The sequence below is a fragment of the Ranitomeya imitator genome, chromosome 2 (assembly GCF_032444005.1).
Source record: "Ranitomeya imitator isolate aRanImi1 chromosome 2, aRanImi1.pri, whole genome shotgun sequence".
Classification (NCBI taxonomy): domain Eukaryota; kingdom Metazoa; phylum Chordata; class Amphibia; order Anura; family Dendrobatidae; genus Ranitomeya; species Ranitomeya imitator.
Genome location: NC_091283.1, coordinates 533245542 through 533261276, shown reverse-complemented (window position 1 = coordinate 533261276; position 15735 = coordinate 533245542).

Here is a 15735-nt window from a genome sequence, read left to right as displayed (position 1 = left end):
TGACGCCACCTGTGGTGTTCAGTCAGGGTGACCGACGATGCTTGGGGTCCACTGGGGTGATGGAATGGCAGCTAGATGGTATACCTTCCCACAGGTGAAGTATGTCCCCAGGGCTTCCCAGTGATGTAGATGGCGATGGTGTGAGGTGCAGACAATAACGAGGACACAAGGTTGCAGTCTCTTTACCTCTTTACTGAAGACTTCAGGATCCTCAATCCAGAGCACGGTTAACAGGGCTATCTGAGACCGGCCGGTCCGATGGGCACATCCAGAATTCCCTTTGCAGATGGAAATCGTTGCCTACAACTAGCGCCTGTGTGTTGTAGTGCTACCCTGCTGAGCATTCGGAATAGTCCTCACAACTTCTGCTCTCGTTCGTTCGTTCTTTCTAATTCTTTCTCTCTCTCTCTTGTTCCTGATGTTACTAGTTTCTCGTCCCCCAGATATGTTATGGCTAGGACGCACCCGTATGACGGGAAGGCTCGGAGCTCTTCCGGGACCCTAGAGACGCCCCTCTCCACGTGTTGCCCCCTATGTCTTCGTAGGAAATTTAAGGTAGATAGCCAACCTATAATTAACTGTCCTGCGGAGTTCGAAGTAAGGCATAGAGTCAGTTACTTCCGCGGTGTTCCGGCCACCGGCTACGCGCCTCAGTAGGATGTTGCCTTGGTCTCACGGCACGACTCCTACTGGCTCTCCTTTGTGCTTGATCTAGTTTCTCACTGTTCCACAATACCCTTCGCTTCGTGTCTCTTTCTTAGGATACCGCCGCAAGGTAGTGCAGGCGCGGTTCCGTAACGTTCTGCTCTGTTCGCTAGGTACCTGCCAGGTTCCCACGCCTGACAGGGACCCCCCTGTGCCTTCTCCCTGCAACACCCCCTGCCACGGGATGTTGCCTGAATCCAACCCAGTCAGCTTCTCACTAACTTCCTATCCAACCCCTAGTTTTACCAGTGTGTGGAGTGGCCCAATAAAAAAGCCTTTTTCTTCCCCTAGTGGCCGGAGTGTGAAGTGTAATGTGTGCTGGTGATACCTGGTCAGTAGAATTCCTTCAGTGCCATCAGACGTACCGCCACTCCCCTTAGTGGCAGTGTCATACTGCAACGACCAGGTCTCTGGGGCGCTGCATATGTACATACAGTGTGTGTCACATACTTTGTGTATGTAGCATCCATTTATAAATCCCCGCTTCACAGAATAGAGTTTAGAGGTGTAAATATGTTGGTAATCACCCAATTAACAAGAAAAATGCTGCTCCTTCATCGGGTGGAGCAAAAATCATTGTTTTCAGTGGCACATCGCATGGAGTAAACTGCAAATGTGATGCTGATAATATGATGCTGTATGAGGACAGACTGATCTACTAGTGATCATTCTGTCCCCATCATTCTTTGTCAACCTGTGTAAAGAGGCCGGTAAACAAGCGCCAAACGACTTCAATATTTTCGATCACACTCGTTTAACCCCTTAGCGACCGCCGATACGCCTTTTAACGGCGGCCGCTAAGGGTACTTAAGCCACAGCGCCGTTAATTAACGGCGCTGTGGAAAAAGTACATAGCGCCCCCCAGAGGCCGATTTTCTCCGGGGTCTCGGCTGCCGGGGGTAGCCGAGACCCCAGAGAACATGATTCGGGTCGGTTTTCACCGACCCCGCTTTTGCGATCGCCGGTAATTAACCGTTTACCGGCGATCGCAAAAAAAAAAAAAAAAACGCGATTAGTATTGTGTTTCTCTCCCCTCTAATGTGATCGGACATTAGAGGGGAGAGAAATAGGGTCCCCCGAGCCCCCCACGGTACCTTATGTACCGGAGAAGGTGCCCCCCCGGTCCCCGACCCTCCTCCTTCCTGCCCGGGCTCCAAAATGGCGGGCGCATGTGCAGATGCGCCCGCCAAAGCCTAGCTTCCCCCGGTGTATTGGGGTCTGTTTTTACAGACCCCCTGGAGCGATCGCAGACCCCCTGGAGCGATCGCAATCCCAGGGGTCTTTACAGACCCCCGGGATTGCGATCGCTGCAAATAGTTTGTAAAAAAAAAAAAATGCTTTGCATTTCTCTCCCCTCTGATGTGATCGCACATCAGAGGGGAGAGAAATAGAGCCCCCGAGCCCCCCACCATACCGCCTGCTCCTGTCCCCGGTCCTCAGTAGTGGTCCCCGGTCCTCAGTAGTGGTCCCCGGTCCCCAGCCCACTGCTCCTGGCCCCCCTTCTTCTTCTCTGCTGGAAGAAAATGGCGGGCGCATGCGCAGTGCGCCTGCCATGATCTGCCAGCAGAGACCCAGCAACCTATGAGAATTTTCTCATTGGCTGCTGGGTTTTGATTACTGTAATATGTCCAATTACAGTGATCAAAACCCCTAATATTTGATAAACATGGCAGCACTTGGGCTGTACCTTTCTCTTCTCTCCTTGTAGTTGTTCTAGGAGAGAAGAGAGAGAGACTACAGTTCAAGTGCTGCTCTGTCAGTGACAAAAAACATAATATCTGCCTCCGCCAGCATCCCATTTACCCACCCCCGTTCTCCGTAATCCCTGCATCACCAGCAGAGGATTATAAAAAAGAAAAAAAAAAATTATAATTTTTTTTTTAAATTTTTTGTTAGGGTTAGGGGTAGGGTTAGGGTTAGGGGTAGGGTTAGGGGAGGAATTAGATAAAATGGCTCGCAGAACTTTTAGCGCGGAGCAAGCTTACAGCCTGCTTTGCTCCGGCAGCTCCGGCAGCGAAACAGATTCTGCCCCTGAAGTTGAGCAGTTTTCAGACAGTGATGACGACTCTTCCTCCACGGGATCCCCCAGCCCGGTGGTAGCGGAGTCGGTCGTCACTGCTGAAGCTTCAGAGGCAGGACCAAGTACCGCAGTCCCCCCACCGCTGTGGTATAATGACACCTCATTTTCCCCTCAAATTCCCCCTTTTTCTGCAGTCCCTGGAATAAAAGTAGATGTCGCCAATTTTACCCCCATTGATTTTTTTGAAATTTTCATTAGCCCCGAAGTCCTGCAATTAATCGTCCACCAAACTAACCTATATGCCCGGCAATATATTTCCCAAAAACCCACTGCCTTTCATTCCCGTTCCTGGATCCCCACAAATGTCCCCGAAATTAAAAAATTCTTAGGCCTCACCCTGAATATGGGTATAGTAAAAAAAACCACTCTCCGCTCTTACTGGGCAACAAAAGCTGTCCACTGCACCCCTGTATTTGCAGCCATCATGTCCCGAGCCCGTTACGAAGCCCTGATGAGATTCCTCCACTTCAGTGACAATGCCCAAGCTCTCCCAAGAACTGACCCCAACTACGATCGGCTAAATAAATTAAGACCCCTAATTTCCCTCCTAAAAACTTCCTTTCTAAATTCCTATACCCCAGAGCAAAATATGGCAGTCGACGAGTCCTTGATGAGCTACAAGGGCCGTCTTTCATTCCGCCAATTTATTCCCTCCAAGAGAGCCAAATACGGCGTAAAATTATATAAAGCTTGCGAGAGCTCATCAGGGTACACGTCCACCTTCCTAATTTACGAAGGTAGGGACCGCCAAATAAACCCCCCAAACTGCCCCCAGACAATTGGTATCCCAGGCAAAATTGTCTGGGAGCTAATGACGCCTTTTCTCAATCAAGGGTACCACGTGTACACAGATAATTATTACACGAGTATCCCCCTATACAAATCCCTCCATGCTGCAAGTACAGGGGCCTGTGGGACAGTGAGGAAAAACAGAGTGGGGTTTCCGTCACAGTTGGTGTCCAGACGTTTGGAGAGGGGGCGTCATTTTCACTTGCAAGCGACCAACTACTTGCAGTGAAGTGGAAAGACAGGAAGGACGTCTATATGCTTTCCACACTGCATACGGACACCACTGTGACGGTCAGAGAGAGGGGTGCCACCAGGGACAAAGAAAAACCTGTCTGCGTCACAGAATATAATAGACATATGGGTGGCGTAGACCTGTCAGACCAGGTTCTGCAACCATACCTGGTCAAGAGGAAGACCAGGGCGTGGTATAAAAAGGTGGGAATCTATCTAATTCAGACTGCCACCTACAACAGTTTTGTCCTATACAAAAAATCTCAAGGACCACTAACTTTCCTGCACTTTCAGGAAAAAGTAGTAGAGAGCCTCATATTTGAGTCCATGGCACCGGGGGAAGCCTTCGACTCTGAGGATTCCCGGAGACTGTCAGAACGCCATTTTCCTCACCCTGTCCCTGTCACTCCCACCCAAAGGTATCCTCAAAAAAGGTGCCGAGTTTGCAGAAAGCATGGCAGGCGGAGTGATTCCCGATTTTATTGCCCCACATGCCCATCCCAACCAGGCCTTTGTATCTCCCCCTGTTTTGAGACCTACCACACCACCTACAATTATTAGTTTGTTTTTTTTTTCAATCATTTTTATTTTCTGCTTAGTGGCCCCAGTAGTACAATTTGGAACAATTGATAAATATTTTAATTAGTAGTTCCCATTTTACCCCATTTCACAATTAATTCCAGAATTTGATCAATCCCATACCAAACTACTATTCCAACAAATTCTCATCCACGTACCCACGTCTGTACGCTCTAGAGTGTGGACCCCACAAATGTTCTTGCAAAGTCAGGTCATCTGAAAATTCTACGACTCGATCAATCCCATACCAAACTACTATTCCAACAAATTCTCATCCACGTACCCACGTCTGTACGCTCTAGAGTGTGGACCCCACAAATGTTCTTGCAAAGTCAGGTCATCTGAAAATTCTACGACTCGATCAATCCCATACCAAACTACTATTCCAACAAATTCTCATCCACGTACCCACGTCTGTACGCTCTAGAGTGTGGACCCCACAAATGTTCTTGCAAAGTCAGGTCATCTGAAAATTCTACGACTCGATCAATCCCATACCAAACTACTATTCCAACAAATTCTCATCCACGTACCCACGTCTGTACGCTCTAGAGTGTGGACCCCACAAATGTTCTTGCAAAGTCAGGTCATCTGAAAATTCTACGACTCGATCAATCCCATACCAAACTACTATTCCAACAAATTCTCATCCACGTACCCACGTCTGTACGCTCTAGAGTGTGGACCCCACAAATGTTCTTGCAAAGTGAGATTATCTGAAAATGAATTCTAGGACTTTATTACTCAAACATTTTTGACCATTTATCTAACTTTGACTGTTTTTATAACTGTCTTGCTACACAAAACTTTGGCTTCCATTTATATTACTTATATTTATGTTGATGATACGGGCATGATCATTTTATTGTAGGATTTCTAAAAAATGAGGAAGTTCCGTACTTATACACTATGGGCTTTACTTTATGGTTCTTGCCGAACCTCTGGTACCAGACAATACTTTCTATAGAGAACTGGTTGTTTTGTGCATATAGCGGTTCTGACCTTGGCGGGTGGGAGCTTGCTATGGTGTACCACGTCTATTGGCACATTCGTCTCTCATATAGGGATTGATGGAGCTAAAAGGACGTTGTACGACCAGTCTCTGAAAGTGTCTGCCATTCTAGCCCTGATGGTGTTCTTTCATCTTTGGAACAAACTCCGCTTTGCCACATAGTTGGCTGCATTTTCCTACACATTTTGCCCTTCATTCCAGTACAGTTTATTCTTCCTGCTACAATATACGCAAATGCGGGACAACTGTTTTGTTAGCAAGACCAATTTTATAGTCAGCCATTGTGTTTTAGGAGCATGCCTCCCTCTGTGAGTAATAATTCCTGGAAGGATTTTCTTTTTTGCTCAATGTCTCTAGAAGCTTTGAATGGGTCCTGGATCTTCAATTTCAAATAAAGCCAAATTTGTCACATTGTGCCCCTTTCTGTCCAAGCCCTGCCATTTGTCCAAACAGAACTTTTTTACTACATATGGGATATTGCTGCACTCATAATAAAGTGGGTAACGAATTGTGGGGTCCACTTTTTGATGTTATTTCTGAAAAATCGAGACATTCAGGTCTAAAACAAGATTCTCGTGGAAAAAAATGAATTTTTTCAATATGACAACCTAATGTTATCAAACTCTGTGTCATACATGTGGGTTCAAATTGCTCAATATACTCCTGATTAAAATCTTTGAGGGGTGTAGTTTCCAAAACGGGGTCAGTTGTGGGGGGTTTCTGCTGTTAGGCACATCTACAAACCCAAAATGACGTCCGCTCTCACAATTAAGAGATTAAAAAGTCAAACGGCGCGCCTTCCCTTCCAAGCTCCGCAGTGCGCCCAAACAGAGGTTTACCCCCACATACAGGGTATCGACATACTCAGGACAAATTGCACAACAACTTTTGGGGTCTATTTTGTCTTGCTACCCTTGGGAAAATAAAAAATTGGGGGTGAAAAGATCATTTTTGTGAAAAAAAAATGATTTTTAATTTTTTCGGCTCTACGTTATAAACTTGTGTGAAGCACTTGGGGGTTCAAAGTGTTGACCACACACCTAGATAAGTTCCTTAGGGGGTCTAGTTTCCAAAATGATGTCACTTGTGGGGGGTTTCCACTGTTTAGGCACATCAGGGGCTCTCCAAACGCGACATGGTGTCCGATCTCAATTCCAGAGAATTCTATGTTGAAAAAGTCAAATGGCGCTCCTTCCCTTCTGAGCTCTACTGTGCACCCAAACAGAGGTTTACCCCCACATACGGGGTATCGACATACTCAGGACAAATTGCACAACAACTTTTGGGGTCTATTTTGTCTTGCTACCCTTGGGAAAATAAAAAATTGGGGGTGAAAAGATCATTTTTGTGAAAAAAAAATGATTTTTAATTTTTTCGGCTCTACGTTATAAACTTGTGTGAAGCACTTGGGGGTTCAAAGTGTTGACCACACACCTAGATAAGTTCCTTAGGGGGTCTAGTTTCCAAAATAGTGTCACTTGTGGGGGGTTTCCACTGTTTAGGCACATCAGGGGCTCTCCAAACGCGACATGGTGTCCGATCTCAATTCCAGAGAATTCTATGTTGAAAAAGTCAAATGGCGCTCCTTCCCTTCTGAGCTCTACTGTGCACCCAAACAGAGGTTTACCCCCACATACGGGGTATCGACATACTCAGGACAAATTGCACAACAACTTTTGGGGTCTATTTTGTCTTGCTACCCTTGGGAAAATAAAAAATTGGGGGTGAAAAGATCATTATTGTGAAAAAAAAATGATTTTTAATTTTTTCGGCTCTACGTTATAAACTTGTGTGAAGCACTTGGGGGTTCAAAGTGTTGACCACACACCTAGATAAGTTCCTTAGGGGGTCTAGTTTCCAAAATGGTGTCACTTGTGGGGGGTTTCCACTGTTTAGGCACATCAGGGGCTCTCCAAACGCGACATGGTGTCCGATCTCAATTCCAGAGAATTCTATGTTGAAAAAGTCAAATGGCGCTCCTTCCCTTCTGAGCTCTACTGTGCACCCAAACAGAGGTTTACCCCCACATACGGGGTATCGACATACTCAGGACAAATTGCACAACAACTTTTGGGGTCTATTTTGTCTTGCTACCCTTGGGAAAATAAAAAATTGGGGGTGAAAAGATAATTTTTGTGAAAAAAAAATGATTTTTAATTTTTTCGGCTCTACGTTATAAACTTGTGTGAAGCACTTGGGGGTTCAAAGTGTTGACCACACACCTAGATAAGTTCCTTAGGGGGTCTAGTTTCCAAAATGGTGTCACTTGTGGGGGGTTTCCACTGTTTAGGCACATCAGGGGCTCTCCAAACGCGACATGGTGTCCAATCTCAATTCCAGAGAATTCTATGTTGAAAAAGTCAAATGGCGCTCCTTCCCTTCTGAGCTCTACTGTGCACCCAAACAGAGGTTTACCCCCACATACGGGGTATCGACATACTCAGGACAAATTGCACAACAACTTTTGGGGTCTATTTTGTCTTGCTACCCTTGGGAAAATAAAAAATTGGGGGTGAAAAGATCATTTTTGTGAAAAAAAAATGATTTTTAATTTTTTCGGCTCTACGTTATAAACTTGTGTGAAGCACTTGGGGGTTCAAAGTGTTGACCACACACCTAGATAAGTTCCTTAGGGGGTCTAGTTTCCAAAATGGTGTCACTTGTGGGGGGTTTCCACTGTTTAGGCACATCAGGGGCTCTCCAAACGCGACATGGTGTCCGATCTCAATTCCAGAGAATTCTATGTTGAAAAAGTCAAATGGCGCTCCTTCCCTTCTGAGCTCTACTGTGCACCCAAACAGAGGTTTACCCCCACATACGGGGTATCGACATACTCAGGACAAATTGCACAACAACTTTTGGGGTCTATTTTGTCTTGCTACCCTTGGGAAAATAAAAAATTGGGGGTGAAAAGATCATTTTTGTGAAAAAAAAATTATTTTTAATTTTTTCGGCTCTACGTTATAAACTTGTGTGAAGCACTTGGGGGTTCAAAGTGTTGACCACACACCTAGATAAGTTCCTTAGGGGGTCTAGTTTCCAAAATGGTGTCACTTGTGGGGGGTTTCCACTGTTTAGGCACATCAGGGGCTCTCCAAACGCGACATGGTGTCCGATCTCAATTCCAGGGAATTCTATGTTGAAAAAGCCAAATGGCGCTCCTTCCCTCCTGAGCTCTACTGTGCACCCAAATAGTGGTCCCTCCCCACATATGGGGTATCGGCATTCTCCGGACAAATTGCACAACAAATTATGTGGTTCATTTTCTTTTTTTACACATGTGAAAATAAAAAAAATTGATTCTGAAGTAAAATATTTGTGAAAAAAAGTAAAATGTTCATTTTTTCCTTCCACATTGCTTTAGTTCCTGTGCAGCAACTGAAGGGTTAATAAACTTCTTGAATGTGGTTTTGCGCACCTTGAGGGGTGCAGTTTTTAGAATGGTGTAAATTTTGGGCATTTTCTGCTACATAGACCCCTCAAACTGACTTCAAATGTGAGGTGGTCCCTAAAAAAAATGGTTTTGTAAATTTTGCTGTAAAAATAAGAAATTGCTGGTCAAATTTTAACCCTTATAACTCCCTAATAATTTTTTTTTTTTTTCCAAAATTGTGCTGATGTAAAGTAGACATATGGGAAATGTTATTTATTGACCATTTTGTGTGACATATCTCTCTGATGTAAGGGCATAAAAATTCAAAGTTTGAAAATTGCAAAATTTTCAAAATTTTCGCCATATTTCAGTTTTTTTAATAAATAAACGCAAGTAATATCGAAGAAATGTTACCACTAACATGAAGTGCAATATGTCACGAAAAAACAATCTCAGAATCAGCGGGATCCGTTGAAGCGTTCCAGAGTTATAACCTCATAAAGTGACAGTGGTCAGAATTGTAAAAATTGGCCTGGTCATTAAGTACCAAATTGGCTCTGTCACTAAGGGGTTAACAGTCTGAACTCAGCGCATGTAAATGTAACCAAAATGTTTGAGTCTGATGGTGCAATATGTAAGCATTTGGGGACTCATTTTAAACTTTTGCCCAGGGCCCCACTTTGTCTGAAACCAGCCCTAATGGGATGAGAACAAAGCTTTGCTTAAAAGATGAAATGATTTGTTTGTAACTGGTGCCTGTGTAATCCCCACCTAAATCTTTCCAGTAACTCCCCAGTTGACTTCATGAGGTTCTGGTCTTCAGATGTTGAAGCTCAGGGAGGCTGAATTACAATGATTTACCATGTTTGGCTCTGGCTTTATACACACATGTTCATCCCTTCTGTGCCTCTGGTCTCTCCTGCTATTTGGCTGTGATGTCACCCACAGTCACTGTATCCACAGCAGTTTAGTGCATAGACTGGAGAATTCACAAACCCAATTACATCGCATTGCTGCCTTAAACAGTTCCATATCCAAATCTATCTGGGGAAAGCTGCTGATGTCATCATTTGGCTGACCGGGGAAAGAGCTCTTCCTTTAAAGGAAAACAAATAGTATACAGTATTCCACCCTGCGCACCTGCCAAATAAAGGGGTTTATTTATGCTCTAGACATAATAGTTGATGCATCTACATTCCACATTAGACCGTGTATGGTTTTAATAAAATATATTTGTACAAATAAGTACGGTACTTAATTTCCCAAGGAGAATATCATTTTTTGAGAAGTATAAACCACTTTCATGGTCAGAAAAAGTATTGTACTCTATTGTACTCCTATGTTCTCACATGACCTAGAGTTTGAGGCCTTTATGAAATGCTGAAGGAGCCTCCTGTCGTCTCCTCCTAGCTCTGCTCTGTGTTTAGACTCTTCTATCTTCTTACCTGCAGAAGAAACTCATTCGCAAAATCATGTTTTTCTCTGACTTGCGGTCAATTCATTTATCATCTCTTTGAAAATCTGGGCCAAGAATTTAACTAGGGCTGCCATACTACCTGGATTCCTGAGCCCAACTGGCTCTCTGGCTGATGAGCTGTTCTTTGTTAGATAGGATTGGACTCCCATTTTCTTGAGAGCTGAGGGTTCCTTAGGAAAGCAGTGTATAAAGTAGCCATAAAAATAACGATAGCTAAGGCTATGATTAGCAAATGCTGGCTTTCATTTTTGGTCCCTAATAAATTTTGCTACAGGCTTTCCTGACTTAAGATTCCATTAAACATTAGATGAAATTTGGCTGAACCCACTAATTTCAGCTGGACAAGTTGACAATCTAATAAAGAAAAATTTGGTAAATTGGAAATTAAATGTCCAATCCTTATGTTCTCAGAAGGGATAAGCTGCTGCCAAAGGTGTCCAAGTCATAAATACCTACCCACAGATTCAGTGCCCAGAGGCATGTGCCCTCCCCATAATCCAGTCCTGAAATGGTTTATTTTCTCTGCCACTATTTACAGTTCCGTAAATTCCCATAGCTATTTATCCTACATCCATCGCAGCAAGTCTGTACATCCCCTACAGGCTACTTTCCCAAGCCTGTATGTAACAAGTTTAAATACTGTGGTGTTTGCAGGAGAAACGTATAATGGATGCATGCAAACACATATGTGCACTATAGTTGTCTGATTGGTCCTAGTCTATTCTACCCATTGTTTTTAGAGATGTAGGACTATTCTTTCACTTTGGGAAACATCACAGTCTTCTACTCCCTAGTAACATTCCTAGCATTGCTGTGTTAAGAAGGAATTTTTCACAAAGAGATCAGGAACATATTCAACCATTAATTTCACCATATGGCCCAGGAATCCTGGACCAATTATGGTGTTGAAAGATACGAGAAGACTTATGCTGCAAAGTGATAATGCATAAGTGATATAATGAATACCATAGGAAGCTGAACTTCTGGCCTTTATAAAGTTTCGAAGATAGTATTATGATTTGGACATAATTTCTAGAGATAGTAGCCAAATCACCCAACTCTTCCTTCCTAAACACACATATACTGAGACAATAAACTTCTACCTACAGAAAGAAACAATTAATCCTGCTAAACTACGGTATGCCACGATGTGGCCTCACATAAGCAAAATAAAAAAGTCAAATAGAGAAATAGAGATGAGAGATCAATTTGTGAGACTCTGGTCCAGCGTCCACATCAGTGGTACATACAATGTGATGCACAGAAGACCTCATGCCAGCCCCTACTAATCAAAAGTTGCGCCGGAGATGCTGGAAGGTAAGAGATTAGCGGACCTCCTGTCTAGCGGCCAGGTACCACTGACCAGGATGCTGGACTGGAGTCCTGTGAACACCTCTAGTTATAAATATAATGTAGTTTTTGGTCTGTGCCTGTGGCAACTGTGTGTGCTATTATAGTATTTCACATTTTTCCTTCTTATTTTCAGCTCCATTAAATTCAAAGCTTCAATTTTCTTTTTACAGAAACAACATCACTCTTGCTCATGGTTGTCTCTATTATGGCAGCTTAGGGTACCTTCACACGGAACGATACCGCTAGCGATCTGTGATGTTGCAGCGTCCTGGCTAGCGATATCGTTCAGTTTGACAGGCAGCAGCGATCAGGATCCTGCTGTGCCATCGTGGGTCGGCGCAGAAAGTCCAGAACTTTATTTCATCACTGGACTCCCGCAGACATCGCTGAATCGGCGTGTGTGACGCCGATTCAGCGATGTCTTCACTGGTAACCAGGGTAAACATCGGGTTACTAAGCGCAGGGCCGCACTTAGTAACCCGATGTTTACCCTGGTTACCAGTGTAAACGTAAAAAAAAACAAACACTACATACTTACATTCCGGCGTCTGTCCTCTCCGGCGCTGTGCTTTCTTGCACTGGCTGTGAGCGCCGGCCAGCCGTAAAGCACAGCGGTGACATCCCCGCTCTGCTTTACGGCTGGCCGGCGCTGACAGTGCAGGAAAGCACAGCGCCGGAGGACAGACGCCGGAATGTAAGTATGTAGTGTTTTTTTTTTTTACGTTTACGCTGGTAACCAGGGTAAACATCGGGTTACTAAGCGCGGCCCTACGCTTAGTAACCCGATGTTTACCCTGGTTACCAGGAGACCGGCATCGTTGGTCGCTGGAGAGCTGTCTGTGTGACAGCTCTCCAGCGACCACACAGCGACGCTGCAGCAATCGGGATCGTTGTCTAGATCGCTGCAGCGTCGCTTAATGTGACGGTACCTTTAAGCAGGAGGAGGCATGGACTGGCCATGTAAAGGTATTGCTGGACTTGTCCTTGTAAGAGCTACATGAGCATATAAATAGTTTGGAATGTGAAATCTTGCTGACATAGTCCCTTTAAGATTCATTGGTAAATACATTTACAGATAGTTAAATTGTTCCCCATGTTCTCAATACTCATCTTTTTCAAAGTCACGGAAAGTTAACATGAATGTCATAATCTTTTTTGTGGATTAACAAAACTTCTTGCTAAACAGTAATTTTCTGAAATGACCAAGATTCCTGGAAAAGTCATTCAGTCGGACAAAATGACATTATCATTAACATACTAATTACTATGTACATTTTCCTCTAATGTTTACCGCTAGGGCTTGGCTATTACCTGTGAGGCCACTCTAGGGATAAAAGGTCACTCTGCATTCCTTTCACCTCTAGTGTAGACAGATTTCTTAAGGAATTGGCCATTCATGCTTGGAATTGTGATCAATCCAATAGCGCAATTCCTTGCTGATGTCTCAAATATCTAGAATACTTGTGAGGTGACATCATAGGTCTTGGTATATTTTTGGATGGAAAAAGTGATAACAACAAATTCAAGAGGTTATCAGGACACTCAATCACAATGGTAATGACCATTTCTAAACAGCACTTCAAACACTAGAAACTGGATAAGAGACAACCTAATGAGTGAAAGTGGCGGCCTTTTGGCATGTTATCTCCTCTGGTAAACAGAGTATTGACTGAGGCATGGCTCTGCTGCCATACAGAACTCAGAAAATGTATAGGTCCACTAAGGCTGGGTTCACATTGGGTTGAACCCTTCCGTTAGACGGACTACGTTACACCGTGGCATAACGCGGTGTAAGGCAGTCCATCTAACAGCACCATTGAATCCAATGTCGGATGCATCGCTAGCACATGCCCACAATGGCCGTGCGCTAGCGATGTGCCGTCATTGAGTGACGGACCCCGAGACGCGGGCTGCAGCGTTTCCGGGTCCGTCACCGCTAGCACAGATAGAGCTAGCAGATGCTCAATCTGTGCTAGCGTGCTGCCATACCGGCACTTGCGTTAATAGCAGCCCGTTTAACGTATGTGTTGAACGGGCTGCTATTAATGCAATCTGAACCCGGCCTAAAGCTTCAAGCTAACTTCCAGCAATGTCTTAGAACTACTGGTCTCCAGGTTAACTGCTAGGCCTTATAGACCTCAGTACATGGATGTCGACGCAAAGTCTGCACAGTAGAAGTATCACCTGCTCTATGGATGGACCAGCAGGCATGGCAATAAGATGGGGAAAAGCTACAGTAGTTTGGAAATACCAACAATCAATTTTATAGTCTCGAGCATTCTGGATTATCATAGTTGTATTGTACTTGGACTGAAGAAGGAAACTGATACAGGAAAGATAAATATCTTGGTACCGTGTTAGCCAGTAGATAGAAAAATATTTAGAATTGAGAGTCCTCAGTGGTTGATACCTTTTAATGGCTAACTGAAAAGATGGTAACAAATTGCAAGCTTTCGAGACTACACAGGTCTCTTCTTCAGGCAAAGACTAAAAGAAATTCTGAAAAATCACATATTTATGCACAACATAGCACAGAAGAAAAAAAAGAAAAAAAAAACATGAAGCAGAAATACCATGAGTGATAAACAGTTATGTCCATAAATATTGGGCCAGTTCTTAGATAAGGAATGTTTTAGTGTCCTCTGATTGGGGTCTGGTTCTGTGTTGTGATCTCCCCACATGGTCTGAAGTGCAAATTCCTTAATTGATGTAGGAAAGAAATATATCTTGGTACCGTGTTAGCCAGTGGATAGAAAAATATTTAGAATTGAGAGTCCTCAGTGGTTGATACCTTTTAATGGCTAACTGAAAAGATGGTAACAAATTGCAAGCTTTCGAGACTACACAGGTAGATAGGAAAAAAATGTCACTGTGTAGTCTCGAAAGTTTGCAATTTGTTACCATCTTTTCAGTTAGCCATTAAAAGGTATCAACCACTGAGGACTCTCAATTCTAAATATTTTTAATTGATGTAAAAAGACATAAATCCATGCGACACATTCATTCCTGCAACTAGTGTGTCAAAGGTCGTCATAAGTTTATACTCCTAGATTCTCCTGTCTCTCTGAGATTTGAAGCTACTTTTCAATACAAGTAATTTCAGGTCCATGGTGCTATGATCAGGCATACAAAAATGTTTGGCCACAGGTAGATACATTGTTTTTTCTTTTATTGTATGGCGGTGAGAATTTATCCTTGTTCTCAGTTTCTGCCCTGTCTCCCCCACATACAGACCCCCAATTGGACATTTAGTGCAAATAATTAAGTACACAACTTTAGATGTGATGCAGCTGAAGGTACCTGGGATCTTGTAGTCCTCATGTGAATTGGGGATCTTTATCTTGTCCGTGGTCATTATAAATGGACTGGTTTTACATTTTTCCTGGTTGCAAGGAAAGGTTCCTGCAGCTGTTGGAGAGGACAGGGAGCTTCTGACAAAGATGCTTCTTAGATTTGGGGGCTGCCTAAAACACAGAAGTGGGGGGTCTGGAAAAATGGATTGCAAGCGGGCATCTTTTTGTAGTAAAGGTTCGATGTGAATACTTTTCTGCCCAATGATGATAGAAGTATTATAGGAGTGATACGATTGTAGTAAAGGTTGTAATTTCCATGCAGCTCCCCTCAGCACCTTCAGATTTGGATTGTAGGTAACTACTAGAGGTACCCGGTTATTTTCTTCTTTAGCTTTGTAATGTAGCAGGTGATTTCTTGATATTCTGGTGGCTCTTGTGATCTGGTTTTCAATTGTTCTTGGATGGTAGCCCTGATTCAAAAAGGTCTTTCTGAGGCGACCAAAGTGTTCATCCCTATCCATGGGGTTGGAACATATGCGACTATATCTGATGGCTTGGTTGTAGAAAATAGAGTTTTTTATGTGTTTTGGATGGAAACTGTCCCATTTAAGTTATGTTGGACAGTCCATTGGCTTCTGATACAGGGATGTCTCTATTTTATTGTTCTGCAGCTTAATGATGGTGTCCAAAAAGTTAATTTCAGTGTAGTGGAGTGTCAAGTTGATGGTAGGATGAAATTGATTAAACTGTTCATGGAATGTCTTTAGCTGTGCCTCAGACTCTGTCCAGATGATTAAAATGTCATCAATGTAGTGGTAGTAGGCCAGGGGCCTGAAGGGACAT